Here is a 16,719-nt window from a genome sequence, read left to right on the forward strand (position 1 = left end):
TGTAAGCATATTGGGTAATTTTGTGTGTGTTTTATTTGCGATGCCGCAGTGAAACTATTTTCATGTGCTATTTTCATGATTTATCAAATTTTTATGTGGTTCAGATACAATAATATTTTGAGTTTCTATTTATTAAACACATTTCCTTCATTGTATCAACTTAATTTTTTTATTTCAATTAACTCACAATTTTAAGGCAACCAGGTTAATTACCTTTTTTTTGGGGGGGGGGGGGGGTGAAATGCTGTTTCATGCATACTGAGCTTTTTACACTGTTAAAGACTTGGATTCCCATCCTAAACATAGACAAAGTTTCAAAAACTAATGCTGGACGTTTGATGGAGTATTTCTGTGTTAAAAATACTCCTTCCGGTTTCTCACAAGTTTTGGAGAGTTTTTTTCGAGTATGGGTCGGCTTGACGTCGATAGAGCGGAAGGTCCTTGTATGTGCTGTACGGGCTCTTCTCCCGGTAGGGTGCGCGTGACTAGAGCGAGAGAGGAAATGCATGCCCATAAACACTCTCTCAGGTGCAGATCCAGTCGTAGTTATAGTCCGCGCCGCGCTCCACTTTATTCCTGGGTGACATCAAGCGACTTCAACGCTTCAGCACAGCATTCCGGGAAGGCAGCGCTGCATTTGAACCGATTTGAACGCAGAAATGACGGGAAGCTTCACAACATCGCGGATTTCCACGGTCACTGCTGTCACAGGACTTCACCAAATCATACCAAAGAAGTGTGTTTTTGACGGAGCGGTCCCAGCAATAAAGGTTCGGTCCTGCTTTGGAAGCAGCCGGTGAGTAAAACTGCTTCAAATGTCTCTGCTGTTGGCTATTGTCGCGTGAGTAAACATCAGTAAACAACACGATCGCGTGTTTCGTCATTCAAATGCGCTAACGGACTCCATTGTTATTCTATGTGTAATGTTACACTAGTCTGACGTGCAAAACTGTTTTGCTTGCTACTGCTAAGGTTTAGTCGCATACAATAGTCCATAAACCGAATCATGTCCTCATAAACTGCGAGTAAACACACATGTTGACAAATGTTGACAGGCCATTAAATACAGTACATACCACAGAGACGGACGTCCTGCTGTTGCTGTTTCTCCTGTTCAGTTTATTTCAGCCTCCGGATCTGATTCTGGATCATATCTGTATTAGTTGAATCTGATCGATAGCCATGGGTTTCTCCACGCTTGAGGACGTCACCGCTTTGTGCGCACTCGTCATTCTTTAGCTCCGCCCACACGATCCGCCTCCAGGCGCTCGTTTTTTTCCGGAAAGACTCTGTACAGCCTATATTTCTTTTATAAATATAATAAAACTAAAGACTTTTCAGAGATATGAAGGATGCAATACTACTCTATAGGTACTCAAGATTGACATGAGATTGACTGAAACTGAGTGTTTCACCCCCCCTTTAAGTTAAACCAACAATGTTTTTTATAGTGTATAACCGTTTCACTTTTAGTTTTGTAAAGAAAGCTGTACATTTAATAATAGATTTTAATGTGTATTTAATATTCTGCACAATTAATTTCAGAATTCATGAAAAAAATTAATTCAGCCCAAGTGTGTCCCAACTTTTGTAGATACAAAAAGTTTGTCACCAAGAAACAAGCTAAAAGATCCTGCTCATCATAAGCAAGACATCAAAATTCACTCATGTTCTTGTCAGCACTGTGAACATGCCCATGGAGGAGCTTACAGCCTTCAAATTAGCACAGTCTTTCCTCACCTTCCCTCAGCGCAGCTGCTGTGTGTTATAAGCAGAAGGATGCAAACTCCCGCCAGCACCTTCTTCAGGTGTCCTGTACATCTGAGGTGCTGCAAAACACACCTCTGTCGGAATTCCCATGAGGGTCTCTAAATATGTCACGTCAAAGCAGCAGCAGAAGACTTAATTAGACTGATAAGATCATCAAGCGTGATTAGGCATTGTACAGATAACTGCCATTGACTTTAATAATACATTTGTTTTTGTTTTGTTTTAGATCTTGATAACCTTCAGTTAAATTTTAATTGTTATTGGACAGCTCTCCTCAGAGTCCATTCTTCAGAGGGGATTATGGGTGTTATAATGGGGGGGATAATGGCCAAATAACTTCTATATTTGTATACTGGAATATTTTTTTATTAAACTGCAAATATATTGTATTTTATCAATGATGTTAAAGGGTTAATTCACCCAAAAATGAAATTAATATAATTAATGACTCACCCTAATGTCATTCCACACCCGTAAGACCTCTGTTCATCATCGGAACACAGTTTAAGATATTTTATACTTTAGTCCCAGTATATGCCCACTTTACCGTGTTTCTCCAAAAAGATTCAAACGGTTCATGAATCAGTGAATCGCTCAATGATTCGGGTCGCCAATGTCACGTGATTTCAGCAGTTTGGCAGTTTGAGGCGATCCGAACTGCTGAAATCACGTGACATTGGCGACCCGAATCATTGATTGATTCACTGATTCATGAAGCGTTTGAATCTTTTTGGAGGAACACGGAAGAGAAGACAATGCTGAATTAAGTCATAGCTTTTAATATTTTTGGACCAAAATGTTTTTTCGATGCTTCAAGAGATTCTAATTAACTAACTGATGTCACATATGGACTACTTTGATGATGTTTTTATTCCCTTTCTGGACATGGAAGTGGGCATTGACTGCTTATGCTCTGGGACTAAAATATAAAATATCTTAAACTGTGTTCCGAAGATGAACGGAGGTCTTACGAGTGTGGAATAACATTAGGGTGAGTCCTTAATGACATCAATTTAATTTTTGGGTGAACTAACCCTTTAAGTCAATTGTTTTATGTTGTGACGTCATTTAAAATAGCTCATGAGGTAAGACAATGTGTTTAAGTATATTTGTGATTCTCTTTTTCAGCTGAGCTGGTTCCGGAAGGTTATTTTTATTTATTTTTTCATTCATTTCTCTTATAGTGATTTCAAAAAAGTGTTTGTTAAAGTGTTATAAGCCATGAACCAAGCAAACCAGTTACGAGGTAAATCAACACTATAAAGAACTGTAATTGAAAGCAAAAACAGCATTTGAAAATCTGACAAAAAGTACAAGACTGTGTACTAACAGCTTGAGTGAAAGAACTACGATCCCATGAAGCAATGCCAAGAGAATAATCAAATTAAAAATTAAAAACCTTGCATTTAAACAATATGTGTATATACACCGATCAGGCATAGCATTATGACAGGTGAAGTGAATAATACTGATTATCTCTTCATCACGGCACCTGTGAGTGGGTGGGATAGCAAGTGAACATTTTGTCCTCAAATTTGATGCGTCAAAAGCAGGAAAAATGAGCAAGCATAAGGATTTGAACGAGTTTGACAAGAGCCAAATTGTGATGGGTAGATTGATGGGTCAGAGCATCTCCAAAACTAAAGCTCTTGTGGGGTGTTCCTGGTCTGCAGTGGTCAGTATCTATGAAAAGTGGTCCAAGGAAGGAACAGTGCCAACAGTGGTCGTGTGAGCATCAGAGCTGGACCACAGAGCAGTGGAAGAAGGTGGACTGGTTGACACTCATCTGATGAATCACGTTTTCTTTTACATATGGCCCCAGACAACACATGGCCCCAGGATGCACTATGGGAAGAAGGCAAGCCAGCAGACGCAGTGTGATGCTTTGGGCAATGTTCTGCTGGGAAATCTTGGGTCCTGCCATCCATGTGGATGTTACTGACACGTACCACCTACCTAAGCATTGTTGCAGACCATGTTCACCCTTTCATGGAAACGGTATTCCCTGGTTGCTGTGGCTTCTTTCAGCTGGATAATGCACCCTGCCACAAAGCACAAATGGTTCAGGAATGGTTTGAGGAGCACAACAAGAAGTTTGAGGTATTGACTTGGCCTCCAAATTCCCCAGATCTCAATCCAATCGCGCAATCTCTTAGGGATCGACGGCATGGACTCCATAAAATATATAAACACTATATTTTAAGTTTATTGCAAAAATATGCATATATATTGAAATAAGTATTTTGAGAGTGTAGGGAGACCAACTCAGTCATCCTAGGAGTGGGCGTAGCTCAACTCTCTGATTGGTGGAAGTTTTCTTGTGATTACTGGCCAAACCTGCAATCAAGGGTCCTTCTGTCTGATGTTACATCACAGTATTTAATTCATCAGCAATACATACAATAGCTTATTTCATGATTGCATAACCTTTTATTCTAATGAAGGACAGTTGAGTTCTTGGGAGATCCTTCTCTACTGTGTAATTCAAAGGTAAAATCAGACCCGTTGACCTGATGAGTCAAGCTTCGGCACTGAATATTGACCCAGCATGCCTGCACTTATCACTACCCTGTAGGATCCTTTAACAGGGTCTTGACCCTCTTAATTTACACCCGCTGCCAAACAGTCTGCCAGCAGCAAGCATTTTAACCTCTTGAACCCTGCATTGCAAGAAATACATGACCAAAGCTTTTTCTTAATCACAATTACACAGCAAACCAAATTATTAAAATAAATAAATACAATACGAAACCTGCCAAATATGACATATACACCTTAGCTGAATTAAATTTACTGATTATAATAAATAACAATCTTTTTTTTATGAATTTCACTGAATGCATTTTGTGAGGACACAAAAAATTGTGTACGTGGTGGTTATTGATCATAACATGCAGTGAGACGTCCATGGAAAATTGGCTGCAGCATATAACGACCCTAATTAGGCTTACGCGACAAGAAAGGCAAGTGTGTGTGTGTGTGTGAGGTTGTGTTGTAAAGTCGAGTAGCTGAAGGGGTTTGCAGGCAGGGGAGCTGAAAGGAAACACCGTTGTGTTGATCTTTAGGAATGCAGCATGCCAGAGGCCTGGCTCGGCTGGCACCAAACCCAAATACCTTGCCCACCCCTCTTCCTGTGCCTGTTCCCTTTCTTCCTCGTCTCTCCAGAGAGCCACTGCTACTCTCCTTCTCCCAAACTCTGCACCCCACCCCCTGAAATGGGAGAGCCCTCGTCTCCACTTCCTCTGACAAGATCAGCACCCTCCCTCCCCCCAGCAGCATTCCTGCCCTGGCGTTGCTGTTGCTGGCCGGCTGTCACAACTGGCCGGCCAGAATAGCTCTGTGACGTCTGCTGAGTTACTAGAAAATTGAACTCTCCCAAGAACCACGGGAACAAGGATACGCAAACGGACAAAATGTATCCGTCCATGCAGTCTCTGACACAGACACAGCTGCCCAGGTGCACCAGGGTCAAAATACATGAGGGAGAGGGAGAGGGAGAGGGAGAGGGAGAGAGAGAGAGAGAGAGAGAGAGAGAGAGAGAGAGAGAGAGAGAGAGAGAGAGAGAGAGAGAGAGAGAGAGAGAGAGAGAGAGAGAGAGAGAGAGAGAGATTAAAACACGATTATTTTGCTTACCCCACTGGCAGATTATTTTGAGGCAAAACTCTCTTTATTTTGAGGGTTGTTTCCCAAAACAAGAAAAGAATTTTTACTTGTCTAGTAAATGTTTCTTAATGTAAATTTATTTTGAAATGTTGACTAGAAAAAAGAAAAAAATACTAAGTAAGAAAATCATGTTTTGCAGTGAGAGCACAAATGCAGTGTTATATGATGATTCAGTGATGTTTTTTTTTATACTTTTTTAATTGGGGGAGCTTAAAAGTTACCTTATGTATGACCACAAAATTCATATTATAAAGTTTGTGTTTCTCACCAACAGGTAAGCGAGTCATGTTAGAAGGGCAAATACTAGAAAGTAAAGGGTTTTATCAGCCACATTTTGCTGTGCAGTACAACATAAATTACAGTAAATGTTTAGTCATTTTTTATTTGCTTTGGTACTATTACAAGTAAGGTGTACATTTTCAAAACTCCAAACTAATGCTTCCATCCAGTTGCATAATTTCAGAAATATTAAATTGCATAAATTATACGTACAAAGTGTAAAATAATTATTATATTATATTATATTATATTATATTATATTATATTATATTATATTATATTATATTATATTATATTATATTATATTATATTTCAACTGCATGTAAAGTCTTTACAGGAGGAAAACACGATATCTAGTAAATTTATAGCAAGCAGATGATTCCGGCCACACAATTTAGTGTTTAATGTATTATTATAAATAAAATGTCTAGCCTATAACTGTCTCAACTGCACCGGCCCTTCCTCACTGCTGTACTGCCTCATTCACAATCAAACTCCCAGCATTCCTCCTGCTCATCACCTGCACTTATACTGCCTTCACGTGCTATCGGAATTATCGTAAATACGAGCACATTTGAATGTGACAAGCTTGTAATCACGACTTCAGAAGTGGGAATTATCATCACCATAGTATTTAAGCACACACCTCAGCCTCATTTATTTGTATATACCTGTCTTCTTACATGACATGTTTACCTCCTGCAGTGTATCCAAGTTCCTATGTTCCTTGTTCCTTCATCTATTTTCCTGCTCCAGCGTCCCTCCAGCATTCCTGTTATCCTGTAAGACAAAGACATAGTTATACAGTCACTCTAATGGCAACCAAAAGGTGTGTCTGTGTGTGTGGATATACTTACAATTAAAGTTACATATTCTATTGTCACCTTCTGCAAACCTAAGAGTGAAGCATTACTTGCACCACATCATTTGTGGTCCATTCTCACCTGTTTTGGACACTGTTCAATACAAGCTTTGAATTATTCATCCATCTCTCTCGAGTCTGTATCTCCTCATAATAACATATGTATAATGTAAAAACAATACATTAAACTGTATGAATTATATGGCTATAGTTAATACACTTAAACTCTTTCCAAGATGAAAACGGTATCATATTACGTATCATATTATAGGTCTTTGTGTCAACTCACATATAGTAAACTGACAGGTGAAACTTGCAACATGCATCTTATTTACCGTATTTCTTATCATATTTAAAAACATGGCTATTTACACTATGTAAAAACAGCAGTATTATTATTTTTTGCAATAAAGATGGTGGAAGATATTTGTACTTCAGTGTTGTTGTACATTAAACGTAATGCAATAAAAACAGTGAACCTTTAATCTTTTTAATAAATATAATAGATTTACAGTGTGTAGCTTTGGCATCTGGCGGAGAGGTTGTAGAAACATGGCTGTGCAAAATGGCAACTTGGGTAATAAAAACATATTGGTTCATTATAAGGTCTTATACCACATGTTTATTGTATTGCATTTCTGTCAATCTATCCTCCTAAATATGAAAAAAATGGACATTTTAAATGGATGATGCCTTGTCAGGACATCTGTTTGCCTACACCTATACCCCTAACTGAAATTGCATTTCCGATTTGATATGTGATCGGGTCGATTTGCGTCTCAACTTTCTGACAAGTGCCTTACACTGCTACTAGTGACAATTCCAAACTATGTGGGTGGAGTTTAAAAAAAAAAAAGTCAGTAGAAAAAGTACTGCACTGTAAATTTTTTTTTATTATTATTAAATTTTAAGTTCATTGAAAGTATAAATTTGAGTTAATACAATGAACATTTTTGAGAATTGACAACCTTTATTCTAATATTAGTAAAACATTTTGTAAGCATATTGGGTAATCTGTGTCTTATTTGTGATGACGCAGTAAAGCCAGATTGTGCTATTTTCATGATTTATCAAATTTTTTGTGGCTCAGATAATTACCAGTACATTTTCCATTAAATTTTTTTTTGCAGTGTATAGCTTCTGCCAACAAGGCGGGCTATCTGCACTTGTTTAATTATACACCGTGTTAATAATATTTTGGAGACAAATTTGTACCCTGAAGTAGGCTACACTGTTAAAAATTACCAGCATTTCACAATAATTAACAGTATTATTTTGTAATTAAGTTTCCCTGTAATATCCCAATTAATACCTGTAAATACTAAAGTATCCTTGGATTTTAAAGCATTTAACTCTTATTTTACAGTAAAATATTGTAATCTAAAACCTGCTGTTATATCACAATAAGGTCTGTAATATCACAGAAACACAGTGAAAAAATTAAGAATTTCACAGCATTAAACAGTATTATTACAGTGAAATATTTTATTGAAATATGCCCTGGGAAGTCACATGACATAACCGACCAGTTTTGAACTGAAGGCGCAGTCGTCGTATCTCTCCCTCTTCTATTCCAGGCTGAATGGAGAAGGTGAGCAGCATTCATGTTTGTAGCACTTACACCCATGTTATTTTTAATTATAAGATTTACTTTCAAATAAACGTTTATGACATGACACAGTTCACATTTTGTTAGCAAGTGGCCAGAATTGATGAAAGTTCTCTCACAGCATCTGCTAATAGTACTGTTAGTAATGACGAGAGTTTCGATAACATCCTAATTTTTCATGTCATTATAACCATTTAGACAAATCTGGTGTTTGTAAACCAATGATGGGACAAACATTATTTATGCGTGCACATTTCTGTAATTAGTCACGGTTAGATTAGCAGGGCTAACCGTTAGCTGTTTAACTTTAATAACTTAGTGATTCAAACGGTCCATGAAACATTTTTTCCAGCCGATATTCAACTTCACAAACAGCATTACCAGCTTCACACATTACTAACCAGACTGACTTTATTTCTGTCAGACGTCTTATTGAAAATTAATAGATGATGTTTTATTGTTTCTTCTGACATTACCATTATGGTGATCAGTGTTTACTTTAGTTGGGCTCTTGCTTTTTTCTCTAGCTGCTGTAATGGTGTGTTTACAATACATTTGTTATAGCAAGCAAAGCTGGAAAAAAAAACATGAGTAGATTATGTTGTCAATTTAATAATGGTCTAACTCATTAATGATTTAGGCTACTAGTCTTATCTATAAATATATATTAATGTAAATTCACAGTAAATGAAAGCTTCATCTCCATTACTTTTATGTTATTGGATCACTTTAGTATGACTTCCACAGTATACATTGTAAATTCACAGTAAATTATTGTCCACTTGTACATTACTTTCACAGTACAGACTGTAAATGTACAGGGCCATGTTGTAATGATGCACAGCAAAAGATTGTAATTCCCCAGTAATGTACTGTAATATCACAGTATTGCTTTGTCATTGAAGCTGTGAAGTTACAGTACACAGTTGTGCTTTTACAACAGTGCATTGTAATATCACAGATATAAAATTACAGTAAATTGCTGTGAGCATATTTCACAGTATATTGCTGTAATCCTTACTGTGAAAGTCATGCAAAATGTATCCAATTATTTATTGTAAATTTACAGCAAAAGTTTTTGCAGTGTACGCTACATCTGACACAATCTCATTTTTGGGACATCCTCATTTCAACAAACATTATAAAAAGTTATTAAAAAAAGTTTTATAATTGTGAAAATGTAAAGTTTGAGGTTAAGTAATCTATTTTCTGTGAATGTAAAACTTCCAATACATTAGCCAGTAAATGGTAAATCTATTTGGGTAACCATTGTGCTTATGATTTCAAAAAGAAATGTCATTACACAGACCACACCAAACCACACATAATCCTTTCATGTATCTAAGAACATTGTTACAAAAAAATATAGAAGCGGTAAAAGCTCAAAACCATGACCTAGAATATGGGACTACGTTTTAACACAATGTCGCTCTCTACAAAAACACCTTAACAGATAACCTAATTTAACTTTCACGGGTTCTTTGAAAGTAAAATCTGACACAAGGAATCTAAAAGACGCTCTGACCTCAACACGCTTCACATAAACATCCTCACACACAAAAAAAAGCGTAACGCTCTTTCAGAGCATCTGAAAGAGCGTGACACCGCAACTCAGCTCGGTGTCAGAAGGAATGATGCATGTTGACTGTAGCCCTGCGTTTGTCAGACGAGGTGTCTGTCATAAAATTGGCAAAGCCAGCAGATTGACACTCATTAGCAGGCCGCTGAGAGCAATTCCCTGGGGAAGCTGCGCAGAGAGACCATATCCCACTAAAAATAAATGATTCAAATGATTGGTACAGATAAAACCAGATGAATTAGAAATAGAAAAGAGCTCAGGCAAGACCTCTGGTTGGCAGGCTGTTGTCATATGGAAGGCCGCTTAAAGCCTCCATGACACCCACCACCCCCAACCTCTTAGCGCTGGTGTCGGCCACCCTCGAGCTGAGCCCCCTCTTCCTGCTGCCACTCACAGGCACACAAATACTGTAAATTATGCACGCCCACACACACACACATACACATCAATGTCTGCTTCATGCCACAGTTTAAAAGCAGCAATGACCAAGGCCAAATCCTAGAGGGGGAATTGAGTAACACACCCCCTCCACGCGCTTTTTGCCTTCGCACTCGGAGCATACGCCATCATGAAGGTCCTGCCCTGGTCTTTATGCCTAAGTCCTTTGCACTTTATATGGCTTCACAGGCAGAAAGGGCACCTGTCCATCACTCGTTTTGCTCACCATCCCTAAATTAAGTCATTCATCATTATGCATGTCTCAGTCTGTCAATCATTCAATCAATTGGAACATTATTACAGTAATTTAAGAATCAGGCCCTCCAGCACAGAAAGTAAAAAGAGATAAAAGAAACTTTGAAACTTTTTGTGAATGGTATTATTTTTAAAATATGTAATAAGTTATTTCAACTCCATAGTTTTTGTTTTTATTTTATTTTTATTACAGTAAAATATTTTTACTTGTGTAGAGCAAGCAATAAATGGGTTTCTTTTTAGTTATGGTAATGCCTTAGAAAGAAGCTGCCTGGCTTTAAAATAGTCAAAAATTCAACATTTTTAATCCTGTTATCATTTACTCAATGGCATTACAAACCTGATTTAATTTAATTTAAATAATGTTGGTAATTCCATTGGTTTCCATTGACTTCCATTGTATTTTTGGAAGACAATGGGAATCATATACCTGTTTGGCACAGTGCACCACCATTCATTTTTGGGTGGACTATTAACATAAAAATATTAATATAATATTATTAAATATTTAAAACTTTAACATCTATGAAAAATATGCTGAACGAATCACACAAAAAACCAAAAGACAAAGGCAGAAGTGAGAGAATAAAAGATGCTGCATCACTGCAGGATATGCTCTTTTTTCCCTAAACCCCTAAATGCATCAGTGCGCTCTCTGAAAGTCTGTTTTCCCACAGTGATCCTTCCTGGATGTGGACTAAATATCCTGCACTCATTCTGCCAAAGGGTGTCTGATCCAGTCCAAATGTGGTAGGATTCAAATCTGTGCCAAGTGTGTCACCATGCAGGACTGAAGGGTCAATATCAGAGGCTACGCTGAAACCGAAGTGCAGGGTCACAACGGGAAAAAAACAACCACGCCCTTAGTTGCTCATAAATCTCTCAAAATGTGTAATGATTTTCAGAGGGTACAGTTTTATCTACACTATAGATGACTGCATGTAAGAAAATCCAACCCAATGTAACCGAACACATTAATGAAAGCTTAAATATTTAAGTCATAACCTGCAGTGAGCAGTTTGTTGTGCCTTGAGTTGAGTGATGAAAATGTTAAAATTGCTTACAAATTCCAAAACTATGGCTCATTTTCTCTAAACTCTAGCCACAAAACATGCACTCAACATGCAAAATGTCACACATTTCTTGCAAACGCAAACACTGTATTCAAAACTATTTAAAACTTTTTTTTGCATAGTAACTCTACACACAAACCATCTAATGATTAGTCATATACATGCCAAAATACACACAGATGCGACATGTAAAACTACTTTATTGTGTATTTTGCTTGTTCAGTGTGCAGTGGTGTGCACAGAAGTTTTTTTATAGCTCTTGCATGTGTATGTGCATAAATACACTGCACAACTGATAAACTTTACAGTTATTGAACTGAATGAAATAGTGAAATGACTTGAGCTGAATAAGGACAATTGGTTTGTTAGAAATGCTTTTTAGGAGGATTTGAACTTGAACGTATTGTGTAAAGTATGTAAAGTGCCATAGAAATTAAGGTGACAGGACCTGTATAATTTATATATATATATATATATATATATATATATATATATATATATATATATATATATATATATATATATATATATCGAGACCAGCTCATTCAAGGCGAGACAGAGACCAGAGAAAAGCCACAAACAACATTGCCTTTTTGTTCGATAAAATAGGGATTGTTTACCCAAAAATGAAAATGTGATGTTCATATGCTTACCCCCAGGGCGTTAACAGAGATATTTATATATAGAGACCTCATTATTGCCTGTGCGGATAAGTAGGATGAGGATCTTTGTAAATATATCTATAGGTCATATATGACCGCGCTGGTCTTTTGACTATACTCGACAGAAGGAATGTCATTGGGAATAATAGATGAGATTCGTCTGATATGAGGTAAAATAGAAAAAATAAATACATTTTTAAAAAATAGAGTCTTTGGGTGCACTAACGTTAGTCTCAAATCATGCGCAGTTGCGCACAAGAAAATCACCAATCATTGGACGTGTCAATCAAACATCAATAAAAAAAAAAATATTATTAACATTAATAATTATGTAATATTTTGAATGGAACAGTGGACTCTGGAATAAGTCCAATTCCTAATATGTTCTAGTACAATCCAAATGCACACGAGCGGCATGACAAGACCAAGACCATTAAAATATGGTCTCGAGACCGAGTCCAAGACAGAGCCTCAAGTATACAACACTGGTATATACACTCACCTAAAGGATTATTAGGAACACTAATACTGTGTTTGACCCCCTTTCGCCTTCAGAACTGCCTTAATTCTAAGTGGCATTGATTCAACAAGGTGCTGAAAGCATTCTTTAGAAATGTTGGCCCATATTGATAAAGCATCTTGCAGTTGATGGAGATTTGTGGGATGCACATCCAGGGCACGAAGCTCCTGTTCCACCACATCCCAAAGATGCTCTATTGGGTTGAGATCTGGTGACTGTGGGGGCCATTTTAGTACAGTGAACTCATTGTCATGTCCAAGAAACCAATTTAAAATGATTCGAGCTTTGTGACATGGTGCATTATCCTGCTGGAAGTAGCCATCAGAGGATGGATTCATGGTGGTCATAAAGGGATAGACATGGCCAGAAACAATACTCAGGTAGGCAGTGGCATTTAAACGATGCCCAATTGGCACTAAGGGGACTAAGTGTGCCAAGAAAACATCCCCCACACCATTAAACCACCACCACCAGCCTGCACAGTGGTAACAAGGCATGATGGATCCATGTTCTTATTCTGTTTAAATGCCAAATTCTGAGTCTACCATCTGAATGTCTCAAAAGAAATCGAGACTCATTTAGACCAGGCAACATTTTTCCAGTCTAATTTTGGTGAGCTCGTGTAAATTGTAGCCTCTTTTTCCTATTTGTAGTGGAGATGTGTGGTACCTGATGGGGTCTTCTGCTGTTGTAGCTCATCCGCCTCAAGGTTGTGCGTGTTGTGGCTTCACAAATGCTTTGCTGCATACCTCGGTTGTAACAAGTGATTATTTCAGTCAAAGTTGCTCTTCTATCAGCTTGAATCACTCAGCCCATTCTCCTCTGACCTCTAACATCAACAAGGCATTTTCGCCCACAGGACTGCTGCATACTGGATGTGTTTCCCTTTTCACACCATTCTTTGTAAACCCTAGAAATAGTAGTGCGTGAAAATCCCAGTAACTGAGCATATTGTAAAATACTCAGACCGGCCCGTCTGGCACCAACAACCATGCCATGCTCAAAATCGCTTAAATCACCTTTCTTTCCCATTCTGACATTCAGTTTGGAGTTCAGGAGATTTTCTTGACCAGGAGCACACCCCTAAAAGCATTAAAGCAACTACCATGTGATTGGTTGATTAGATAATTGCATTAATGAGAAACTGAACAGGTGTTCCTAATAATCCTTTAGGTGAGTGTATATATATTGCAAAGGTGAACATTTTATTTGTTTCTTAAATATTGACCTCTGAGTTCTAAGTGATTCAAAGTGAAAAATAGGTATATTTACACTATGAACTATATGCAAGGGGGAATGGGGATCATTCATTTCTTAGTCAAAAGGTTGAGTTTTGGTTTCTAAGTGAACAAATTATGTATAAGTGTTTTCAGACATGATGATAGTAATCCGGAAATGAGTGTTGCATTTAAATGCTAGTGTTGAAACACAAGAGCTGTTAGTTTTGAATGACTGTCTAATGTAGGGAACTGTGTTTATGCCATTCCAAACTAAAAGTAAAGCAGTTTTTCAGACTTTGGTGTAATGATTAGATATATGAATAAAAGGTTTCACTGAGTGGACCTCAAGTGCCACATTTAGTGTGTAAGCAATAAAAAAAAGAAAACTGTAAGACTCATACAATCAAGTTAAATGGTTGGAAAGATAAAGATTTTTTTTCACAGAATATTTTTACATAAAATCTTGTAGCATTACTCTTTATTTGCCTTTAAATAAATAAATAACTGTTATCCAAAGTATGTGGCAGTTTACAGTAAACAGTTTTGATTGGTCAAATCATTCCTGTGAATTTTCCATACCACTTACGACTTCCCTTTAACCTGTCATAAGCCTGTCAAAACAGACGTATTTCACTTCAGCTCGCCATCTGTGTTGTCTGCTAGCCGAGTAAATCTTCCTATGTTGGATATTGTATATCCATATTATGCGATATAATAATTATAAAATATTATTAGACAATAACTACAATACAATAAAATTTCACTAAATGTCTCCTAAGCAATTAAGTGGGTTTTTTTATATTGTTCCTCAAATAAAAAGTTATTTATTTTATTAACAATATATTACTAAAGTGACTTTCATAAAGCAGAAAATGCTTTGATGCAAACAGATTTAACTCATGAAACTGCATCAGAGGTCTTCTTTTTAAAGCCATTATGCTCTTTTAAAGACATATTTTACATGTCTTTTTCTATATGTATTTGCCTGCACATTGCCCAGCAACAATCCATTTCTGCTCTATAAGCGCTGATGTCTTTTTCCACACGATCTCTCTGTCCTGTTTTGCTCCTGTCACTCCCTCCCCACATGTATTAAGATACAAAACTCCTGCTCCTATTGCCTTGTTACAGTACAGAACATATACAAAAGTGGATTTAATGGGCTTTTGCAGTGATTTATGGCTGTCACGGCTCACCAACGCAAATGAGACTTGACACTAGCCCACATACTTTTTCCAGGCTACGAGCCAACAGATACAGACAGAGACACACACTATTGCTCATTCATGATTTCAGTCAGAGCATACGCGGTAGGGCTCGTCAGATCTCTCATGCGGGTTTTTAGCATCTTTAAGAGTCAGCTTTCTGCGAGCGGTCATGCTGGTCGGTTCCCAAGAGGCTGCTGATTCTGCATTACATGCGATGACCCCTGTCTGACAGTAGTCATGACAGCGGTGATGATTTCTTAATGTTCGCCAAGTGGGCGACAGTGGGGGGTCTGTTTTTGACATGGAAGGGAAAGCGGACTGTACGGCCCTTCTGCCAATAAGAGGAAGCCATGCATTGGGGGGGGGGGGGGGGGGGGTCATTTGGGGCCTGCGAAGCAAGCCAAAGGAATGTGGGAGAGCAGCTGTCGTCTTCTGTCAAACGCAGGCCCTAAACTGTCTGAAGAATAGATAAGCTTGGCATTTTGTCTGCAGGACCCCTCCTCACCTTCTCAGGCCAGACTGGTCGACCACATACTACAGTTCTACATGTTCAGGGTGTGCTAGTCCTTCCCCTTCATTCACTGGAGCAGCATGCCTGATGAAATCTTGAAATGACATGGAAATGCGCAGTTACTTAAGTTAATGAAATTTGCCTTCCATAATAACATAATTTGAAAGGAAGTGGAGCCAGATTGAATGTGCGTTTTCTAAACAGCTATTTGGCTATTGTTTAACATTAGCCCGTAGCTTGCGTGGCTTAAGTGTTGTCAGAGGGAGAGAAAATTAGTTTCAGAGCAAGTTATTGTATTTTGATTAAAAATTATGCAGACAAGTAATAAAGAAATATTCTAAAATAAAGAAAATGGAAAAACGGAAGTTCTATCATCACTTAACCACCCTCATGCTGTTTACAATATCAAATACAATAATACAATAAAATATATAAAATGCACATATACTTATATAGTCATATACTATATAGATATAATTAAACAAACTACACATTCAGATTTATATTATTTACATTTTCTATATTTAGACAACTATTTAGACTTATAATATATTCAGATGTATATTTATATATTCAGACTTATAACTATATATTCAGACATATAAATATATTCGGGTGAACATTTATATATTCAAGCTTTTATATATATTTGGATATACATTTATATATATATTCAGGTTTATAACTACATATTCAGACTTAAACTGTATATTCAATGTACAGTTATATATTCAAACTTATAAGACTTATAAATATATATTCGGATGTCCATTTATATATTCCTGACATGTAATTAGTTCCTGTTTAGCCTCTCATATTATGTGTATATATAAAGAGTTCATATGCAAAAGCCTCTAAAAGCCACTTCGGTCAAAAATGACATAACAATAATGAAAGAATGCTCTACGCATGTAGTATTCATAAAATACTTTCACTTCAAACCCTCTAAATCCCAGCCTCAGCCGTTTAGAAGTACCAGTAAAAAACGATGAGCCTGACAAAAAAACTCTTTTTTTTTAATAGAGAAAAATCAGACATATATATATATGATTTTACCTTTTATGATGCTG

The sequence above is a fragment of the Pseudorasbora parva genome, chromosome 21 (assembly GCF_024679245.1).
Source record: "Pseudorasbora parva isolate DD20220531a chromosome 21, ASM2467924v1, whole genome shotgun sequence".
In the NCBI taxonomy this organism is placed as follows: Eukaryota; Metazoa; Chordata; class Actinopteri; order Cypriniformes; family Gobionidae; genus Pseudorasbora; species Pseudorasbora parva.